The sequence below is a fragment of the Ambystoma mexicanum genome, chromosome 6p (assembly GCF_040938575.1).
Source record: "Ambystoma mexicanum isolate Mex_15411 chromosome 6p, UKY_AmexF1_1, whole genome shotgun sequence".
NCBI lineage: Eukaryota > Metazoa > Chordata > Amphibia > Caudata > Ambystomatidae > Ambystoma > Ambystoma mexicanum.
This window is the reverse complement of record NC_090935.1, coordinates 355,394,615-355,417,920: the sequence shown is the minus strand read 5'-3', so window position 1 is coordinate 355,417,920 and position 23,306 is coordinate 355,394,615. Positions and strand designations below refer to the sequence as shown.

Genomic DNA, 23,306 nt, shown 5'->3' with positions numbered 1-23,306 from the left:
ATGATGGGAGCAGTCCCAGCTATTACAAGGAGGCAGGATGGGAGTAGTCTCAGCTATTACAGGGTGGCATGATGGGAGCAGTCCCAGTTACTACAGGGTGGCATGATGGGAGCAGTCCCAGCTACTACAGGGTGGCATGATGGGAGTAGTCCCAGCTACTACAGGGTGGCATGATGGGAGTAGTCCCAGCTACTACAGGGTGGCATGACGGGAGCAGTCCCAGCTATTACAGGGTGGCATGACGGGAGCAGTCCCAGCTACTACAGGGTGGCATGACGGGAGCAGTCCCAGCTACTACAGGGTGGCATGAAGGGAGCAGTCCCAGCTACTACAGGGTGGTGTGACGGGAGCAGTCCTAGCTACTACAGGGTGGTTTGATGGGAGTTGTCCCCGCTACTAAAGGGTGGTATGATGGGAGTAGTCTCAGCTTTTACTGGTGGTTTGATGGGAGTAGTCTCAGGTACTGCAGAGTGGTATGATTTCAGTAATCTCAGTTACTACCGAGTTGATAATGGGAGTAACCTTGGCTACTACAGAGTAGTATGATGGGAGTAGTCTCAGCTACTACACAGTGGTATGCTGATACTACAGGGTGGTATGACGGAAGTAGTCTCAGCTATTACAGGGTGGTGTGATGGGAGTAGTCCCCGCTACTAAAGGGTGGTATCCGCAGAGTAGTCTCAGCTACTGCGGGGTAGTATGATGGGTTTAGGCTCAGCTATTACAGGGTGGAGTGATGGGTGTAATCTCACCTATTACTGGGTGGTGTGATGGGAGTAGTCTCAGCTATTACAGGTTGGTGTGATGGGTGTAGGCACATCTATTACAGGGTGGTGTGATGGGTGTAGGCTCAACTATTATAGGGTGGTTTGACGGGTGTATTCTCAGAGTTTACAGGGTTGTGTGTGGATGTATTCCCAGCTGTTGCAGGGTGGCATGGTGGGCCTAGTACTGGCTACTGCAGGGTGGCATGGTGGGAGTAGTCCTGGCTGCTGCAGGGTGGCATGGTGGGAGTAGTCCTGGCTACTGCAGGGTGGGAGTAGTCCTGGCTACTGCAGGGTGGCATGGTGGGCCTGGTCCTGGCGACTGCAGGGTGGCATGGTGGGAGTAGTCCTGCCTACTGCAGGGTGGAACTACACACTGACAGTCGGGGTGTGCATGTATAACCTCCCAGGGGTGTATATATCAGACAGCCCCAGAGAGCTGAGGATGGCATGGGGGGACTAGTCCTGGCTACTGCAGGGTGGCGTGGTGGGAGTAGTCCTGGCTACTGCAAGGTGGCATTTTGGGTGGCGTAGTGGGAGTAGTCCTGGCTACTGCAGGGTGGCATGGCGGGCCTAGTCCTGGCTACTGCAGGGTGGCATGGTGGGAGTAGTCCTGGCTACTGCAGGGTGGCATGGGGGACCTGGTCCTGGCTACTGCAGGGTGGCATGGGGGACCTGGTCCTGGCTACTGCAGGGTGGCACTACACACTGACAGTCGGGTGTGCATGTATAACCTCCCAGGGGTGTATATATATCAGACAGCCCCAGAGAGCTCAGGATGGCATGGGGGGCCTAGTCCTGGCTACTGCGGGGTGGCATGGTGGGAGTAGTCCTGGCTACTGCAGGGTGGTATGATGGCATTAGTCCTGGCTACTGCAGGGTGGCATGGTGGGAGTAGTCCTGGCTACTGCATGGTGGCATGGTGGGCCTAGTCCTGGCTACTGCAGGGGGGCATGGTGGGCCTAGTCCTGGCTACTGCAGGGTGGCATGGTGGGGCTAGTCCTGGCTACTGCAGGGTGGCATGGTGGGGGTAGTCCTGGATGTTGTGTACGTGGTACACGAAGTGCGCATGCGCGGCCCAGCGGGCCGGCGCTTGCGCGTTTAGTTAATAAAGGCGGTGCCCGGCAGTTTGCGCCGGAGCACCGGAACGAGCAGACGTCTCCGGCGTGTGTTCTTGCGCGCCCGCCCGCGCTGGTACCCCGACCCTGGGAGGCCCGCACACCATCACGGGGCTTCCCCAGGGGACAACACTGGCGACGAGGAGGTACGGACTACTTCCCTGCTCCGACAGCCTCGGAGAGACGGAAAGCTCTTCAGTATTACGGACCCGCGGAGTGCCGGTGGCCATTTTGATTTCGCTCGCTCCTCTCTTCACACGTAGCGGCAGTGGTTGCGGCCCGAAAGGGTGCTCGTGCGCCACCTACCAGCTGTGTTTAGGGGACACTGATAATTTTTGGAACTCCCACAGTCCTGCAGGCGCAGGGCTGTGGCATTAAAGAAGAAAGAAGTGGGTTTCTACACCCCAACACTACTACGAGCCCAGGACAAGCCGCCCATCATTCTAAGAAAGACAACTGTGAGTATGTGACGCAGAAATGGGCGAAGACACTGATGATGAGGGTGCCGCTGCCCCAATCCCGCGCAGATCTCGCAGCTCCCTAGCCCCCATGCCTGAATTCGATACTACTGGCCCCCCTTCCAAACTGGGCCCGAAGTGGCTGCTGTGGGTCAAGAGGCTAGATATGTTCTTCAGGGTATCTGGGGTGAACGATGATGACACCAAAATCGCGACCATGATCTACTCGGCAGGCGCAGAAGTCCACAAAATCTACAATTCCCTCGTCATCCCCGTGGTTACGTATGATGCTGTCAAGCAGGCACTCAAAGACCATTTTCTCCCCATGGCTAATGTGGATTTTGATAGATTTGTCATGGGCGCCGAAAGACACCTAGACGACGAGCCCCTAGACAAATTCTGTGCCCGTCTGAGACACCTGGCGACCTCCTGCAGATGGGTCGATGAGGAAGAAATGGTCCGCAACCAACTACTGCAGGGGTGCAGCTCCAGCAAACTTCGAAGGCAAGTACTGAGAGAACCTGGTCTGACCCTCCAGCAAATTTTGGACCTGGGAAGAGCACATGAGCTGGCGGAAGCCAGAGGTGCGAAAATGGACGCTGCCACGCGACCGAAGAATGATGAAGACGCATTTGCTGTGGGACGTTCAGCAGTGGGAAGGTCGAAATGGGCGTCGAGAAGGCCTGATGCCCCGCCCACACCAGGCAACGCCTCATCTTGCTCCTACTGTGGGTATGATCTCCCCCACGGAGGTGAATGCCCAGCAAAGTCGAGAACGTGCGGCCGGTGTGGCACACCGGGGCATTATGCAAGGATGTGCCGGGCTGCCGCCCCTGTAGCGGCAGGAAGAGGACCGGAGAGAGTTGGACGGGGAGGCGCTCGCAGAGTGAGAGGCATCTCATCGATCGATCAGGGTCTGCAGGACCTGGACATAGCAGAAGAAGAGGAGGAGGAGGAGGAAGAGATTTTCTTCATCTCAAGCATTGTAAAAGGTCCTGGCACGAGACGCCAACCCACATGCACTGTTAACATCGATGACGTCCCCACCCCCATTCTCAGACACTGGGGCTTCGGTCTGTGTGCTAGCCACCAAACATTATGAGGCCCTGCCAGGCCCACCGGAGCTGTCAGCGTCCATGGCGCGAATATATGCGTTCGTGGGGAAACGCCCGTACCCATCCAAGGTGTGTTCGTAGCCCCGGTTTCTCATGGACAAAACACCATCAAAGCAAGGTTCTTTGTCACCAGCGTCAGCCCACATTCCCTGTTGAGCTGTGCGGCGTCAGAAGCACTCGACATTGCCCACTTCACGTTCTGAGTATACCACGCCGATCTGAAAAGCATGCTACACAGATTTGAAACTCTCTTCAAGGGCATTGGAAAGCTGAATGCAGAGCCCACTCGCTTACACATCGACAAGTCCGTAAGGCCGACAGCCCTCAAACATCGCCGGATTCCTTTTCACTTAAGAGCCCAAGTGGAGGAGGAGTTGCAACAGCTGGTCGACCGGGACATCATTGAAAGAGTGGAAGGCCCCACCCCTTGGGTTTCGCCCATCGTAGTAGCCCCAAAGCCGAAGCAGCCGGGGGCAGTACGCATCTGCGTGGATATGAGACTCCCAAATGCCGCCATCAAAAGGGAGCGTCACCTCACACCCACTCTAGATGACATCGTCGGAGAACTCCAAGGTGCCAAAGTCTTCTCTAAACTGGACCTCAGGTCTGGGTATCACCAGTTAGAGCTACACCCCGAGTCGAGGTACATTACGACATTCACTACTCACGAGGGGTTGTACCAGTACAAAAGACTAAACTTCGGAATCTCGTCCGCAGCAGAGGTCTTCCAAAACGCCATCAGAGGAGCCCTGCCTGGACTGAAAGGTGTCATTAACATGTCCGACGACATCTTGGTCTTCGCCAGGTCGGAAATTGAACACCTTAAACGGCTAGAGAACACTTTTGAGAGACTACAGGCGGTGGGTCTAACCCTGCACCAAGAAAAGTGTGAATTCCTAAAAGACCGACTGGAATTCTTTGGGTTCACCTTCCATGCGGGGGGCATATCCCCGGAACCTGGAAAAGTGAAGGACATTAGAGATGCGCCTCCACCCACATCACCGGCAGAAGTTCGGAGCTTCTTAGGGATGGTCAACTACTGCGGCCGTTTCATCAAGGACTTAGCCTCTCTGTCGGAACCACTGAGGGCACTTACCAGGAACGACGTGGCTTGGCAGTGGACTGAGAATGAACAACGAGATTCAAGGCCATCAAAGAAGCCCTGTCAGAGCAGGAGACAATGGCCTATTTCAACCCCAGCCGGGAATCGGAGATTGTGGTCGATGCCAGCCCGGTGGGACTGGGGGCAGTCCTCATGCAGGCAGACGAACTAGGGGTCATGAGGCCCATAGCATATGCCAGCAAAGCCCTCACCGACACGGAGAGGAGATATTCCCAGATAGAAAGGGAGGCCATTGCCATCCTGTGGGGGTGCAAACACTTCAGAATCTACATCCTCGGCAAACCTGTCGTCGTGATAACGGACCATAAACCCCCGATTCCTATTTTGTCAGGAACATCATCCAAGCCGCCTCCCCGCATCAAAAGATGGATGCTATCCCTCATTGAATACGGCGTCAAGCTGGTATACCGCCCAGGTACACATAACCCAGCCGACTACCTTTCCCGTCATCCAGGCACGAGGGATATCCAGAGTCCCGTGGAGATAACCGACGCTGGGGACGCTGTACATCTCGTCATTGAATCGGCCCTGCCAGAGGCCTTATCGAGACAGGACATTGCGGACGACTCGAACTCCGACGAGGCGTTCCTAAGAGTGAAAAGGGCGGTGGCCACAGGAGAGTGGCGGGACATCCTTTTGAACAATGCCAGGAGGAACCCAGAGGTACAAAGGGACCTACAACTGCTGTGGAAAGCTCGACACGAGCTCTCGGTGTCCATGGACGGCCTGTTACTGCGAGGGCAGCAGATCGTGATCCCCAGGTCATTGGTCATGAGGGTCCTCCAGTTGGCCGACACAGGGCACCAAGGCATGGCCAAGATGAAGGCACGCCTCAGGCTGAAGGTCTGGTTTCCCGATCTGGAGCACAGGGTGGCCGAGTTTGTGAGGACCTGCATTCCCTGCCAGGCCACGAGTCCTGTGGAAAGGGGCCCACCCATTCAGGCCATGGAGCGGAGCGACGTGCCATGGGGAACGGTACATGCAGACTTCGGCTCGACCGGAAGGGGCCTGTATTTCCTGGTGGTCACAGACCAGTGGACGAGGTATCCGGAAGTGGAGCTCGTGGAATACACCGCCAGTGATCACACCATCCTGGCGATGGACAAAATTTTCGCCACCCATGGGTTCCCCTTTGAGATCTGCTCAGACAACGGAGCGCCGTTCCAAGGACAGCGGTTAGCCAGATACTGCGATGAACGAGGCATCAAGCACCGGAAGGTAACCCCGCTATGGCCAAGGGCCAATGGAGAGGTGGAGCGATTCATGCGGACACTAAACAAAATTTTTCGTATTTCTGTCAATGGGGGGGGGGGGGGGACCTACGACACAATCTAATTGACTTTCTTCGTGAGTACCGGTCCACCCCACATCGATCCACCGGAATCGCACCCACCGAGGCGCTTTTCAGGCGAATACCCAGAGGGCTGATACCCGAAGCGGGAGACCGACACCCAGGGGTGATCGATAGCGCACGGGTGACAGTAGATAGAGCAGCGAGAAACGAGAACGAAACAACAAGGCGGAGGCTGCCAGAAAAAGAGATAGCGGTAGGAGACACTGTCCTAGTCCGGAACAGGAAACCGGAAGGAAAACTCTCGATGACTTACGAAACCCAACCAATGGGAGTCACTCATGTCAAAGGGTCAATGGTCACAGCTGCGAATGCGCGAGGTACGGTAACCAGAAACGTATCCTTCTTCAAGCGCATAGGACCCGTGGCAGCGGATGAAGAAACCAATCCTGACCAAGGACAAGCAGCGGAGGCGCCGCATGGAGGCGGTGAGCCGCCCGAGGACCCCGGGGGACCAGAGAACCCCGAGAGAGGTTCGCCCAGGTACCCGCGCAGGGAAGGACGTCGTCCACCGCAAAGATTCCAAGATTTCATCATGGACTCAGCAGCATGAGTAACAAAACCTGTTAAGTACAGTTTGATTTGAGCCATGTTGGCTCCCCTGTTCAATGTGTTTGTTGTTTGGGGGGAAAAGGAGGGATGTTGTGTACATGGTACACGAAGTGCACATGCGCGGCCCAGCGGGCCGGCGCATGCGTGTTTAGTTAATAAAGGCGGTGCCCGGCAGTTCGCGCCGGAGCACCGGAACGAGCAGACGTCTCCGGCGTGTGTTCTTGCGCGCCCACCCGTGCGCGCTGTTACCCCGACCCTGGGAGGCCCGCACACCATCACAGGGCTTCCCCAGGGTACAACACTGACTACTGCAGGATGGCATGGTGGGAATAGTCCTAGCTACTGCAGGGTGGCATGGTGAGGGTAGTCCTGGCTACTGCAGGGGGGCTGTTATAATATGTACACACTGACCTTACGTCAGTGTGGAATGTTTGGAATTGAACGCTCTCACTAAGAGTGTTCAATTCATTTCACATCATAGCAGCCCATCCACCGGGGGCCTTTCATTAAAGCTTATACAAAGCTTCCCTGGGTCGTCTCCTCATTACTTCAAATGGCGACGAGGAACACCCCATAAGGCCCCTTGAGCGGTTCACATTCCATGCTCCTGCCTGCCCCATCTTGTACCCATTGCTCCCACTGCATCCTGCGCCGCACCTTCTGTCCTGCCCTCCCCACCCGGCTGCCAGACGAGACACGAGAGAGGCCAGTGAAGGGCGCCGCTCCTCCCTGCTGGGAGTTCAGAGCGGCGCACATCTCATAAAATTCGGCTTCAACGGTGCTCCACGCAGCAGAACAGCTGTCCAGCCATCAGGTCAGAGGTGGGGGGAGGAAGGACATAACTAAGATTTTTGAACTGTCACGCAAACGCACGCGTTTTCATACAAACGCACGCATTTTTTTTGTTGGTTGTTTGAGCTTTAATTAAATACACCTCATTTGCCATTGAAACTGACACCGCTGCCCTGATTAGAACGTTGTCTCTCTTTCAAAAGCTGCCACTTTGTTGCCCTGCTGTGCGCACGCAGCAAGAAGGAATTTCAGGAACTTTCACTCTGCTTCAAGCCTTCATTGCTGCCATTGTGATCCAATTTCAGAACCCGATCTGGACATTCCATTAAAGACTTTCCAGGACCAGCCATCCTACATGTCAGCCCATTGTGAGGTCACAGTCCATGCCGAGACCCATTCATTATACTGACACCTGGAGACTTTGCAGCACAGAATATTCCATAGGCATCTCATCTCCATCCATAGCTGTGCACAACGTGCTGTGCCCCACCTACGCAGGTTTCTACCGAAGCGCACCATGGCATGCGTCCAGAGGGCTAGTCTGTAGGACACACACGCAGCCACTTATCCATCACCTGTAAGCCGGAACCATCCCCCGCAGCCCCACTTGATCTCATAGGGCGTCTTCTTTGTGCACCGCCATGCAGAGTGTTCCTCCACCAACCAAGTTTCTTCCGTGTCCTGGCACTCTCACATGTCCCTGGGAACAGTGGATAGATGGCTTTCAGGTTTACCTGAGGGCCATTGGTGGTAACAAATTCAGCGATGACCTCAAAGAGGCGACTCTACTTAACTGTACTGGGGCAGAGGCCCTCAGGATATTCAGGGCGCTTCCTGAGCCAGATGATGCAGGGGGTGACGCCAACGCCAACTGCAAATATGAAAGCGCACTGGCTAAATTATCCAAACATTTCGGCAACAAGACAAACGTCGTCATGGAGAGGTATAGATTTTTCTCCAGAAAACAATTGAAAAGTGAAACTGTTGATGCCTTCCTTGCGTCTCTCAGGACACTCATGTCGACTTGCAACTTCACTGGTGTCGGAAATGAATACCTCAGAGATCAGCTGGTGCTGAATGTTGCTAATCCACTAATTCAACAGAGACTGTGGCAATCCAAGAACCCATCTTTGGAGGAGGCCACTGAGATCGCCGGGAGCATTGAGTTGGGTGACCGTTGCTTGAAGGAGAGATTCGACCAGGCAGGGACCTCTGAAGTGAGATCCATCGAAGCTAATATAAGCGAACCTGCAACAGCCCTCGTAAGGAAGACATCATCGCATGCCTTGAGGCCCTATCCACCTAGAGGGAGGAACTCGCTACGCTTCAATCAACCTTCTCAACGATGCCAAAAATGTGGTTGGCAGAAACAGCGACGTTGACAGAGAGTGCCCTGCAGCAGCTGTCGAGCGCTATAGATGCAATCAGATTGGACATTTCGCCAAAGTGTGCAAAAATACAAGAGGCAGGTCGAGTGGTTTTAAGAGGCCATTTGCCAGGCCAACGAGAGGCACTGTGCGAGCTGTCGAAAATACTCAGGAACACGATGAGATGCTAACTGTTAACATAAGGAGCCCACCCATACAAATATTGACCGTCACCTCTTTACAACACTCCAAGGGCCCTTGGGTCAACATGCAGATCAACGGAGTGTCACTGCCTGTACAGGATCCCCATACACAATGGTTGGTGTAGAAACCTTTCTGTCTGAGCTATCTGGTAAAATGAGTGATTTAAAGAACACCACAGTACGAGCTACAGGGTACGGGAAAAGTCCCATTGACATTATTGGATATACATGGGTACAACTTAAGTTCCGCGACAGAACGACCTACTGCAAGCTTTTCATAGCAAATAAAGGTTCATCCATAGTAGGCTGGGAAGATCAAGCCGCTCTTTGTGTGAGAATCCATCCCGGCGAGGCAATACAGTTTCCCAAAGTGTTCTCTAAAAAAATTGGACTCCTGGAGGGGTTTCAGAATAAGATCATTCTCAAGAAAGGGGCCATTCCTGTAGCCCACAGAGTCTGTGGAGTCCCCATAGGAACAAAAGAAGCACTCAATAAAGAACTAATGCGCTTATGTGAGCAGGACATTATACAACCCATTGAAAGCTCAGAATGGCTTGCTCCCATAGTGCTTGTGAAGAAACCGGATAACTCCATAAGAATGTGCGTTGAGTGAGACACTTAAACAAAAACATATGGATTGACAGGCACCCCCTCCCAAACATATCTGAGCTGTTAACGACCATGAAGCCAGCGAAGTACTTCAGTACCCTAGATCTTTCATCTGCATATCACCAAATAGACCTGGAAGAGGGTTCCAGAAGCCTCACCTCATTTGTGACTCCTCTAGGGGCATTCAGATTTAAGAGGATGCCTTTTGGTCTCGCATCTGCCGCTGCTGTGTTCCAAAGACTAATGTCACACCTGTTTGGGGGTTTGGAAGGAGTACATTGTTTCCAAGACGATATCCTCATATCGGCTGTATCAGAACAAGAACACGATGCAATACTTACCAGCGTATTAAGAGTGATTGAGAAAAGTGGCCTCACCTTAAAATTAGAAAAATGCAACATCAAATGCAACAAAGTGTCCTACCTTGGCCACTCCATAGACTCCAATGGCATCAAGAAAGAACTAATAGATAACATCCTAAGCATTGCTGAACCGATAAACAAAGACCAATTGAGAAGCTTTCTTGGAATGACCGAGTACTATTCAAAATTTGTAGGTAACTATGCCGACAAGACCAAGAACATAAGGAGTATCATGAACAAGATGAACAAGTTCGACTGGTCCGAAAAATGCAAAACAGAATTTGAGGAAATAAAACACAACATCAATCAAGCACCCGCCTTAGGTATGTTTGACTGTAAGGCAAAAACAATCATATCGGTGGATGCCAGTAAGATCGGTCTAGGTGGGGTCCTGGAGCAAATCCATAGCAAGGGCAAAGTAACGATTGCTTTTGCATCCAGGGTACTAAAGGGAGCAGAATTAAATTATTCCACGATTGAGAGAGAAGCACTGGGAGGTAGGTGGATCCTGCAGCATTTTCGGAATCTAATTTGGGGTTTACCCATTACACTCAGAACAGACCACAAACCACTTGTACACATTCTTCAGTCAAAGACACCACATCTCATATCCCCGAGAATAAGACGGTGGATCCTCGATATTATGCAATACAACATCAACATATGTTACACTCCAGGGACACAAAATAGAGTGGCTGACTGCTTCTCCAGGCTATTGACCAATCAAGACACTGAACCTGAAGATCCAGACCAAGACATAATAGCAACCATAAACCCAGCCATTCCCATCGATAAGTGGAAAAGCAAAACAAACAGTGATCCTGAGCAAAGAGAAATTAGGAAAGCAATAGCAGACGATTGGACAACGCCATCCCAAAGTCTTACAGACTTCATTCCCATCAGGCAAGAAATATACATGGACAAATAACACATCTACAGAGGTGACAGATTAAACCCACCAATGCAGCTCAGAAAAAAGTTGCTAGATCTGGCACACGAAGGGCACCTGGGGAGAAGCCTAACCAAGAACAGATTAAGGTGCAACTATTGGTGGCCGAACATGTGGAGGGAAGCAGAGGAGTTAGTCAAAAACTGCTCCGCCTGTTCCTCAAGCGACAAGTCCAAAACCACAAGGAAAACACCATTACAGCCAATTGAAAGCCCAAAGAATGTATGGTCTAAAGTGGCCATAGACATCATGGGGCCATTCAAAAATCTAGAAGCGGTCAAAATCTATATTATAGTCTTAGTAGACTATACATCTAAATGGACAGAGTGGGGTGTAGCAGAGACAAACGTAACCACAAAGAAAATCACTGAATTCCTAACGGACATATTCAATAGGGAAGGTGATCCCAAAGAACTAGTCTCAGACAATGGGTCACAGTTCCTGTCACTAGAATTCCAGGAGTTCCTCAAAAACAAAGCTATCCACCACATCACCACCTCCTTGTACCATCCAATCTCCAATGGCCTCGTAGAGAGAATGAACAGGCTAGTGAAAAGTGTGATTCAATTAGCCATCGTCAACACACTTCCGTGGAAAGAGACGCTCAAGGAGGCCTTATGCGCATACAGGACAACTCCACACTCCACCACCAGTGTTGAACCATTCACAATGATGAGAGGCAGAGTTGCCTACAATCGACTGAGACCAGCCTGGATCTTTATGGACAATGGAGAGGTGAGATTGGACATGGATCACATTCAGGAATGTGTAAGAGAGAAACAGAACAAATACAAAACATACTATGACTCAAAAAACAAAGTAAGAAAGATGGCAATTCAAGAAGGAGATTTGGTCTGTGTTAAAGAACCCAAGAAGATCCTCAAGGGAGAATCCCGCTTTAGATCCCCGCAAAGGGTAATGAGATGCTTTGGCAAATCTGTACTGTTGGAGGATGGAAAGAAGTGGTCCGGCGATGACCTAGTGAAAATAGAGAGAGACCACAAAAAGCCCAGTACAAGTAAGGACATACTAACGAGAGAGGTTATCCAGCCAGAAGACACACATCAACAAGACTGTGATGAGTACAGTGACGTGACCTCTGAACCTACAGTCAGCCTCTCTAAGAGGAACCGGAGAATCATCCAAAATTATAACGATGACTACGTTTATTACTGATGCACTAAGCACTGCAGTCTACTGCCAAGAAGAAACCTCCTACGAGGAAATCTTACAGTTATATTCCTGATGAGAAAGTGTTACAGTTATATTTCATTGTCCTCCTTTCCCTTTTTTCCCATTTCTTCCTTCCCCTTCTTTCTTCCTTGTAAGGGAGATGTTATGATATGTACACACTGACCTTACGTCAGTCTGGAATGTTTGGAATTGAACGCTCTCACTCAGAGTGTTCAATTCATTTCACATCATAGCAGCCCACCCACCGGGGGCCTTTCATTAAAGCTTATACAAAGCTTCCCTGGGTCGTCTCCTCATTACTTCAGGGGCATGGTGGGCCTATCCTGGCTACTGCAGGGTGGCATGGTGGGGCTAGTCCTGGCTACTGCGGGGTGGCAAGGTGGGAGTCGTCCTGGCTACTGCAGTGTGGGAGTAGGCCTGGCTACTGCAGGGTGGCATGGTGGGGCTAGTCCTGGCTACTGCGGGGTGGGGAGTAGGCCTGGCTACTGCAGGGGGGCATGGTGGGAGTAGTCCTGGCTACTGCAGGGGGGCATGGTGGGCCTAGTCCTGGCTACTGCAGGGTGGCATGGTGGGAGTAGTCCTGGCTACTGCAGGGTGGCATGGTGAGAGTAGTCCTGGCTACTGCATGGTGGCATGGTGGGAGTAGTCCTTGCTACTGCTGAGGGAGTGGCATGGTGGGGGTAGTCCTAGCTACTGCGGGGGGGCATGGTGGGAGTAGTCCAGGCTACTGCAGGGTGGCATGGTGGGATTAGTCTCAGGTATTAGAGGGCTGTATGTGGGTGTATTCCCAGATACTTCAGGGTGGCACTACCCTCCCAGGGGTGTATATACCAGGCAGCCCCTGAGAGCTCAGGGTCCAGGATACAGTCAGGAGGGAAATCTCTCACCGTCCACAGCCGCGCAAGACTTCAGTGGCAAACGAGGGTCCACGATGTGAAGAAAATGGCTCCGTCTCTCCGGTCAGATGAGATGACCACGAAAAGAGGAGGAAGTGACAACTTCACACTGCGCATGTGCAGGGAAGCGAGGCCTCTTCACGAGGCTTCACAATGCGCATGTGCAGAGAAGCGTGCCACTTCACGAGGCCACGCCACGAGATAGGAGGACCTCACACTGCGCATGTGCAGGGAAGCGAGGCCTCATCACGAGGCTTCACACTGCGCATGTGCAAAGAAGCGCGCCTCTTCACGAGGCCACGCCACGAGATAGGAGGACCTCACACTGCGCATGAGCAGAGAAGAGTGTCTCTTCACGAGGCCACGCCACGAGATACAGGACTTCACACTGCGCATGTGCAGGGAAGCGAAGCCGTTTCACGAGGCTTCACACTGCGCATGTGCAGAGAAGCGCGCCTCTTCACGAGGCCACGCCACGAGATAGGAGGACTTCACTCTGCGCATGTACAGGCAAGAAAGGGGGACTTCACACTGCGCATGTCACAGTGCGCATGTGCAGAGAAGGGAACGTCATGACGCCGGTCCACGACATAGGAGGACTTCACTATGCGCACTTGCAAAGATGCCCGTCTCTTCCTGACCAGTGTTGCCAGGTCGGAAGGAAAAAATAAGCTGAATGCCCTTCAAAAACAAGCCCAAAACAAGCTGACTCCCATCCAAATAAGCGGAAAAAACAAGCGTGCACCTAAAAAGTTGTGGAAAGGTCTCAAAAGTAAGAAACATAACACAACAAGAAAAACATACATAGACAGAACACTGACATAGTGTGTTAGAACAACAATATTTTATTGCATGGTGACTAGAAGTCCCAGATTGCAAAATAATACGGCCCTGAAATATTTGTATTTATTGTTTTATATAGCGCCTTAATCCAAGGCGCTATATAATATTGTAACATGGCCAATTGGAAGCTGAAAAGAAACATGGTCTTCCTGAATACATCTTTCTGAGAAAATGTTGTATATAGATTTGAATAATCCTCTAACCCAGTCTTGCAAAAAAAAGTTTTTAAAAAATAAATAAATAAAGGATGTTAGTGGATAATGCGTCAGCACTGGGGATATCACCAGGATAATATTGCTATAGAGTGACGCTTGCTAAACTAAACCAATCCCCTTCTTTACATCTTTACATGTCAGTGTGTCTGCCTGCATGACAAAACTTTTAAAGTGCGTTTTTTTTCATATGTTTAGGCATTTGGCATTGATGGGCCACCTGGTGGGCAAGTAACGATCCCATCAGTGCCAAACACTTAAGCATATTCAAAATACAGTTCGCACCCGAGAGCAAGACACAGCAGCATCTGCCGTCAAATGCAGCCAGCAGCCCAGTGCAGGACGCTCTGTGCGACGTGTAATGGGCTTAACAGCAATATAAACAAGCCCAATTACACGCGCACAGAGGGTCCAACAAGCGGACGAAAACCGCGACAAGCGACCTCCAAATATTATAAGCGACTTTGGGCAAAAACAAGCCCAAAGTCGCTTATAATAAGCGGACCTGGCAACACTGTTCCTGACGCCTAGCTGCGAGATAGGCAGACTTCACACTGCGCATGTGTAGGAGAGGGAGTGACGTCATGACGCCCGGCACCCCCTCGGTACGCATACGTAAAAGAAGATCGTGGCTGAATAGTAGAATGCAGGCGAACCCTGCGCAAGTGCGGATATAACTTGCACCTTCCTAACACCGGAGCAATAGATTGGAGGATCATTGTGCGCATGTGTATAGAAGCCGTGATTTTTTTTTCATGACGCCTGGCTGGAGGATCACAGTGCGTATGTGCATATAAGCTGGGCTCAGAAGCCGCGTAACTTCATGACGCTGACCGGTAGACGGTGTGGTCTCAGTGCGTATGTGCAGATAAGCCGGGCTCGGGAGCCGCATAACTTCCTGACTCCTGACCGGTAGACGGTGTGGTCTCAGTGCGCATGTGCATATAAGCCGGGCTCGGGAGCCACATAACTTCCTAACTCCTGACCGGTAGACGGTGTGGTCTCAGTGCGCATGTGCATATAAGCCAGGCTCGGAAGACGCGTAACTTCCTGACTCCTGACCGGTAGACGGTGTGGTCTCAGTGCGCATGTGCAGGTAAGCCGAGCTCGGAAGCCGCGTAACTTCCTGACTCCTGACCGGTAGACAGTGTGGTCTCAGTGCGTATGTGCATATAAGCTGGGCTCAGAAGCCGCGTAACTTCCTGACGCTGACCAGTAGACGGTGTGGTCTCAGTGCGTATGTGCAGATAAGCCGGGCTCGGGAGCCGCATAACTTCCTGACTCCTGACCGGTAGACGGTGTGGTCTCAGTGCGCATGTGCATATAAGCCAGGCTCGGAAGCCGCGTAACTTCCTGACTCCTGACCGGTAGACGGTGTGGTCTCAGTGCGCATGTGCATATAAGCCGGGCTCGGGAGCCGCATAACTTCCTGACTCCTGACCGGTAGACGGTGTGGTCTCAGTGCGCATGTGCATATAAGCCAGGCTCGGAAGCTGCGTAACTTCCTCACTCCTGACCGGTAGACGGTGTGGTCTCAGTGCGCATGTGCAGGTAAGCCGAGCTCGGAAGCCGCGTAACTTCCTGACTCCTGACCGGTAGACGGTGTGGTCTCAGTGCGCATGTGCAGGTAAGCCGAGCTCTGAAACCGCGTAACTTCCTGACTCCTGACCGGTAGACGGTGTGGTCTCAATGTGCATGTGCAGGTAAGCCGAGCTCGGAAGCCGCGTAACTTCCTGACTCCTGACCGGTAGATGGTGTGGTCTCAGTGCGCATGTGCAGGTAAGCCGGACTCGGAAGCCGCGTAACTTCCTGACACCTGACCAGTAGACGGTGTGGTCTCCCTGTGCATGTGCAGGAAGCTGGGCTCAGAAGCCGCGTAACTTCCTGACTCCTGACCGGTAGACGGTGTGGTCTCAGTGCGCATGTGCAGGTAAGCCGGGCTCGGAAGCCGCGTAACTTCCTGACTCCTGACCGGTAGACGGTGTGGTCTCAGTGCGCAGGTGCAGGTAAGCCGGGCTCGTAAGCCGCGTAACTTCCTGACGCCTAACCGGTAGACGGTGTGCTCTCACTGCACATGTGCAGATAAGCTGGGCTCAGAAGCCGCGTAACTTCCTGACGCTGACCAGTAGACGGTGTGGTCTCAGTGCGTATGTGCAGATAAGCCGGGCTCGGGAGCCGCATAACTTCCTGACTCCTGACCGGTAGACGGTGTGGTCTCAGTGCGTATGTGCAGATAAGCCGGGCTCGGGAGCCGCGTAACTTCCTGACTCCTGACCGGTAGACGGTGTGGTCTCAGTGCGCATGTGCAGGTAAGCCGGGCTCGGGAGCCGCGTAACTTCCTGACGCCTAACCGGTAGACGGTGTGCTCTCACTGCACATGTGCAGATAAGCTGGGCTCAGAAGCCGCGTAACTTCCTGACGCTGACCAGTAGACGGTGTGGTCTCAGTGCGTATGTGCAGATAAGCCGGGCTCGGGAGCCGCATAACTTCCTGACTCCTGACCGGTAGAAGGTGTGGTCTCAGTGCGTATGTGCAGATAAGCCGGGCTCGGGAGCCACATAACTTCCTGACTCCTGACCGGTAGACGGTGTGGTCTCAGTGCGCATGTGCATATAAGCCAGGCTCGGAAGCCGCGTAACTTCCTGACTCCTGACCGGTAGACAGTGTGGTCTCAGTACGCATGTGCAGGTAAGCCGAGCTCGGAAGCCGCGTAACTTCCTGACTCCTGACCGGTAGACGGTGTGGTCTCAGTGCGCATGTGCAGGTAAGCTGAGCTCTGAAGCCGCGTAACTTCCTGACTCCTGACCGGTAGACGGTGTGGTCTCAGTGTGCATGTGCAGGTAAGCCGAGCTCGGAAGCCGCGTAACTTCCTGACTCCTGACCGGTAGACGGTGTGGTCTCAGTGCGCATGTGCAGGTAAGCCGGGCTCGGAAGCCGCGTAACTTCCTGACGCCTAACCGGTAGACGGTGTGCTCTCACTGCACATGTGCAGATAAGCTGGGCTCAGAAGCCGCGTAACTTCCTGACGCTGACCAGTAGACGGTGTGGTCTCAGTGCGTATGTGCAGATAAGCCGGGCTCGGGAGCCGCATAACTTCCTGACTCCTGACCGGTAGACGGTGTGGTCTCAGTGCGTATGTGCAGATAAGCCGGGCTCGGGAGCCACATAACTTCCTGACTCCTGACCGGTAGACGGTGTGGTCTCAGTGCGCATGTGCATATAAGCCAGGCTCGGAAGCCACGTAACTTCCTGACTCCTGACCGGTAGACAGTGTGGTCTCAGTACGCATGTGCAGGTAAGCCGAGCTCGGAAGCCGCGTAACTTCCTGACTCCTGACCGGTAGACGGTGTGGTCTCAGTGCGCATGTGCAGGTAAGCTGAGCTCTGAAGCCGCGTAACTTCCTGACTCCTGACCGGTAGACGGTGTGGTCTCAGTGTGCATGTGCAGGTAAGCCGAGCTCGGAAGCCGCGTAACTTCCTGACTCCTGACCGGTAGATGGTGTGGTCTCAGTGCACATGTGCAGGTAAGCCGGACTCAGAAGCCGCGTAACTTCCTGACACCTGACCAGTAGACGGTGTGGTCTCAGTGCGCATGTGCAGGTAAGCCGGGCTCGGAAGCCGCGTAACTTCCTGACGCCTAACCGGTAGACGGTGTGCTCTCACTGCACATGTGCAGATAAGCTGGGCTCGGAAGCCGCGTAACTTCCTGACTCTTGAACGGTAGACGGTGTGGTCTCAGTGCGCATGTGCAGGTAAGCCAGGCTCGGAAGCCGCGTAACTTCCTGACTCCTGACCGGTAGACGGTGTGGTCTCAGTGCGCATGTGCAGGTAAGCCGGGCTCGGAAGCCGCGTAACTTCCTGACGCCTAACCGGTAGACGGTGTGCTCTCACTGCACATGTGCAGATAAGCTGGGCTCGGAAGCCGCGTAACTTCCTGACTCCTGAACGGTAGACGGTGTGGTCTCAGTGTGCATGTGCAGGTAAGCCGGGCTTGTGAGCCGTGTAACTTCCTGACACCTGACCAGTAGACGGTGTGGTCTCAGTGCACATGTGCGGGTAAGCCAGGCTCGGAAGCCGCGTAACTTCCTGACGCCTGACCGGTAGACGGTGTGCTCTCACTGCCCATGTGCAGGTAAGCCGGGCTCAGAAGCCACGTAACTTCCTGACTCCTGACCGGTAGACGGTGTGCTCTCACTGCGCATGTGCAGGTAAACCGGGCTCGGGAGCCGCATAACTTCCTGACTCCTGACCGGTAGACGGTGTGGTCTCAGTGCGCATGTGCAGGTAAGCCGAGCTCGGAAGCCGCGTAACTTCCTGATTCCTGACCGGTAGACGGTGTGGTCTCGGTGCGCATGTGCAGGTAAGCCGAGCTCTGAAGCCGCGTAACTTCCTGACTCCTGACCGGTAGACGGTGTGGTCTCAGTGCGCATGTGCAGGTAAGCCGAGCTCGGAAGCCGCGTAACTTCCTGACTCCTGACCGGTAGACGGTGTGGTCTCACTGCGCATGTGCAGATAAGCTGGGCTCGGAAGCCGCGTAACTTCCTGACTCCTGACCGGTAGATGGTGTGGTCTCAGTGCGCATGTGCAGGTAAGCCGGACTCGGAAGCCGCGTAACTTCCTGACACCTGACCAGTAGACGGTGTGGTCTCCCTGCGCATGTGCAGGAAGCTGGGCTCAGAAGCCGCGTAACTTCCTGACGCCTGACCGGTGGATGGTGTGGTCTCACTGCGCATGTGCAGATAAGCCGGGCTCAGAAGCCGCGTAACTTCCTGACGCCTGACCGGTAGATGGTGTGCTCTCACTGCACATGTGCAGGTAAGCCGGGCTCGGGAGCCGCGTAACTTCCTGACTCCTGACCGGTAGACGGTGTAGTCTCAGTGCGCATGTGCAGGTAAGCCGGGCTCGGGAGCCGCGTAACTTCCTGACGCCTGACCGGAAGATGGTGTGGTCTCATTGCGCATGTGCAGGTAAGCCAGGCTCGGAAGCCGCGTAACTTCCTGACACCTGACCGGTAGATGGTGTGGTCTCAGTTTGCATGTGCTCTCAATGCGCATGTGCAGGTAAGCCGGGCTCGGAAGCCGCGTAACTTCCTGACACCTGACCGGTAGATGGTGTGGTCCCAGTTCGCATGTGCTCTCAATGCGCATGGGCAGGTAAGCCGGGCTTGTGAGTCGCGTAACTTCCTGATGCCTGACCGGTAGACGGTGTGGTCTCAGTGCGCATGTGCACGTAAGCCGGGCTCAGAAGCCCCGTAACTTCCTGACGCCTGACCAGTAAATGGTGTGGTCTCACTGCACATGTGCAGATAAGCTGGGCTCGGAAGCCGCGTAACTTTCCTGACGCCTGACTGGTAGACGGTGTGGTCTCAGTGCGCATGTGCAGATAAGCCGGGCTCGGGAGCCGCGCAACGTCCTGACTCCTGACCAGTAGATGGTATGGTCTCACTGCGCAGGTGCAGGTAAACTGGGCTCGGAAGCCACGTAACTTCCTGACGCCTGAACGGTAGATGGTATGGTCTCACTGCGCATGTGCAGGTAAGCTGGGCTCGGAAGCCGCGTAACTTCCTGACGCCTGACCGGTAGACGGTGTGGTCTCAGTGCGCATGTGCAGATAAGCCAGACTCGGGAGCCGTACAACTTCCTGACGCCTGACCGGTAGACGTGTGGTCTCAGTGCGCATGTGCAGATAAGCTGGGCTCGGAAGCCGCGTAACTTTCCTGACACCTGACTGGTAGACGGTGTGGTCTCAGTGCGCATGTGCAGGTAAGCCGAGCTCTGAAGCCGCGTAACTTCCTGACTCCTGACCGGTAGACGGTGTGGTCTCAGTGCGCATGTGCAGGTAAGCCGAGCTCAGAAGCCGCGTAACTTCCTGACTCCTGACCGGTAGACGGTGTGGTCTCACTGCGCATGTGCAGATAAGCTGGGCTCGGAAGCCGCTTAACTTCCTGACTCCTGACCGGTAGATGGTGTGGTCTCACTGCCCATGTGCAGATAAGCCGGGCTCAGAAGCCGCGTAACTTCCTGACGCCTGACCGGTAGATGGTGTGCTCTCACTGCACATGTGCAGGTAAGCCGGGCTCGGGAGCCGCGTAACTTCCTGACTCCTGACCGGTAGACGGTGTAGTCTCAGTGCGCATGTGCAGGTAAGCCGGGCTCGGGAGCCGCGTAACTTCCTGACGCCTGACCGGTAGATGGTGTGGTCTCATTGCGCATGTGCAGGTAAGCCGGGCTCGGAAGCCGCGTAACTTCCTGACACCTGACCGGTAGATGGTGTGGTCTCAGTTCGCATGTGCTCTCAATGCGCATGTGCAGGTAAGCCGGGCTCGGAAGCCGCGTAACTACCTGACACCTGACCGGTAGATGGTGTGGTCTCAGTTCGCATGTGCTCTCAATGCGCATGTGCAGGTAAACCGGGCTTGTGAGCCACGTAACTTCCTGATGCCTGACCGGTAGACGGTGTGGTCTCAGTGCGCATGTGCAGGTAAGCCGGGCTCAGAAGCCCCGTAACTTCCTGACGCCTGACCAGTAAATGGTGTGGTCTCACTGCACATGTGCAGATAAGCTGGGCTCGGAAGCCGCGTAACTTTCCTGACGCCTGACTGGTAGACGGTGTGGTCTCAGTGCGAATGTGCAGATAAGCCGGGCTCGGGAGCCGCGCAACTTCCTGACGCCTGAACGGTAGATGGTATGGTCTCACTGCGCATGTGCAGGTAAGCTGGGCTCGGAAGCCGCGTAACTTCCTGACGACCTGACCGGTAGACGGTGTGGTCTCAGTGCGCATGTGCAGATAAGCCGGACCCGGGAGCCGTACAACTTCCTGACGCCTGACCGGTAGACGTGTGGTCTCAGTGCGCATGTGCAGATAAGCCGGGCTCGGGAGCCGCGCAACTTCCTGAAGCCTGACTGGTAGATGGTGTGGTCTCACTGCGCATGTGCAGATAAGCCGGGCTCGGAAGCCGCGTAACTTCCTGACTCCTGACCGGTAGATGGTATGGTCTCACTGCGCAGGTGCAGGTAAGCTGGGCTCGGAAGCCACGTAACTTCCTGACGCCTGAACGGTAGATGGTATGGTCTCACTGCGCATGTGCAGGTAAGCTGGGCTCGGAAGCCGCATAACTTCCTGACGCCTGACCGGTAGACGGTGTGGTCTCAGTGTGCATGTGCAGATAAGCCGGACTCGGGAGCCGTGCAACTTCCTGACGCCTGACCGGTAGACGTATGGTCTCAGTGCGCATGTGCAGATAAGCCGGGCTCGGGAGCTGCGCAACTTCCTGACGCCTGACTGGTAGATGGTGTGGTCTCACTGCGCATGTGCAGATAAGCCGGGCTCGGAAGCCGCGTAACTTCCTGACTCCTGACCGGTAGATGGTGTGGTCTCACTGCACATGTGCAGGTAAGCCGGGCTCGGAAGCCGCGTAACTTCCTGACGCCTGACCAGTAGATGCTGTGGTCTCACTGCGCATGTGCAGATAAGCTGGGCGCGGGAGCCGCGTAACTTCCTGACACCTGACCAGTAGACGGTGTGGTCTCAGTGCGCATGTGCAGGTAAGCCGGGCTCGGAAGCCGCGTAACTTCCTGACGCCTAACCGGTAGACGGTGTGCTCTCACTGCACATGTGCAGATAAGCTGGGCTCGGAAGCCGCGTAACTTCCTGACTCTTGAACGGTAGACGGTGTGGTCTCAGTGCGCATGTGCAGGTAAGCCAGGCTCGGAAGCCGCGTAACTTCCTGACTCCTGACCGGTAGACGGTGTGGTCTCAGTGCGCATGTGCAGGTAAGCCGGGCTCGGAAGCCGCGTAACTTCCTGACGCCTAACCGGTAGACGGTGTGCTCTCACTGCACATGTGCAGATAAGCTGGGCTCGGAAGCCGCGTAACTTCCTGACTCCTGAACGGTAGACGGTGTGGTCTCAGTGTGCATGTGCAGGTAAGCCGGGCTTGTGAGCCGTGTAACTTCCTGACACCTGACCAGTAGACGGTGTGGTCTCAGTGCACATGTGCAGGTAAGCCAGGCTCGGAAGCCGCGTAACTTCCTGACGCCTGACCGGTAGACGGTGTGCTCTCACTGCGCATGTGCAGGTAAGCCGGGCTCAGAAGCCACGTAACTTCCTGACTCCTGACCGGTAGACGGTGTGCTCTCACTGCGCATGTGCAGGTAAACCGGGCTCGGGAGCCGCATAACTTCCTGACTCCTGACCGGTAGACGGTGTGGTCTCAGTGCGCATGTGCAGGTAAGCCGAGCTCGGAAGCCGCGTAACTTCCTGATTCCTGACCGGTAGACGGTGTGGCCTCGGTGCGCATGTGCAGGTAAGCCGAGCTCTGAAGCCGCGTAACTTCCTGACTCCTGACCGGTAGACGGTGTGGTCTCAGTGCGCATGTGCAGGTAAGCCGAGCTCGGAAGCCGCGTAACTTCCTGACTCCTGACCGGTAGACGGTGTGGTCTCACTGCGCATGTGCAGATAAGCTGGGCTCGGAAGCCGCGTAACTTCCTGACTCCTGACCGGTAGATGGTGTGGTCTCAGTGCGCATGTGCAGGTAAGCCGGACTCGGAAGCCGCGTAACTTCCTGACACCTGACCAGTAGACGGTGTGGTCTCCCTGCGCATGTGCAGGAAGCTGGGCTCAGAAGCCGCGTAACTTCCTGACGCCTGACCGGTGGATGGTGTGGTCTCACTGCGCATGTGCAGATAAGCCGGGCTCAGAAGCCGCGTAACTTCCTGACGCCTGACCGGTAGATGGTGTGCTCTCACTGCACATGTGCAGGTAAGCCGGGCTCGGGAGCCGCGTAACTTCCTGACTCCTGACCGGTAGACTGTGTGGTCTCAGTGCGCATGTGCAGGTAAGCCGGGCTCGGGAGCCGCGTAACTTCCTGACGCCTGACCGGTAGATGGTGTGGTCTCATTGCGCATGTGCAGGTAAGCCAGGCTTGGAAGCCGCGTAACTTCCTGACACCTGACCGGTAGATGGTGTGGTCTCAGTTCGCATGTGCTCTCAATGCGCATGTGCAGGTAAGCCGGGCTCGGAAGCCGCGTAACTTCCTGACACCTGACCGGTAGATGGTGTGGTCCCAGTTCGCATGTGCTCTCAATGCGCATGGGCAGGTAAGCCAGGCTTGTGAGCCGCGTAACTTCCTGATGCCTGACCGGTAGACGGTGTGGTCTCAGTGCGCATGTGCAGGTAAGCCGGGCTCAGAAGCCCCGTAACTTCCTGACGCCTGACCAGTAAATGGTGTGGTCTCACTGCACATGTGCAGATAAGCTGGGCTCGGAAGCCGCGTAACTTTCCTGACGCCTGACTGGTAGACGGTGTGGTCTCAGTGCGCATGTGCAGATAAGCCGGGCTCGGGAGCCGCGCAACGTCCTGACTCCTGACCAGTAGATGGTATGGTCTCACTGCGCAGGTG

The 23,306-nt window shown here is 54.4% G+C and overlaps 1 protein-coding gene across 1 annotated transcript in view; it reads right to left on the bottom strand.

Annotated features, from left to right (window-relative positions):
• Positions 1–12,961, bottom strand: part of LOC138511445 (zinc finger protein 845-like) — a 59,535-nt gene extending 46,574 nt beyond the window's left edge. Inside the window, exon 1 of the mRNA XM_069627124.1 lies at positions 12,845–12,961. The gene's annotated coding sequence lies outside the window, so the exon portion shown is untranslated. The remainder of the gene's footprint in view (positions 1–12,844) is intronic.
• Positions 12,962–23,306: the final 10,345 nt, after the last annotated feature.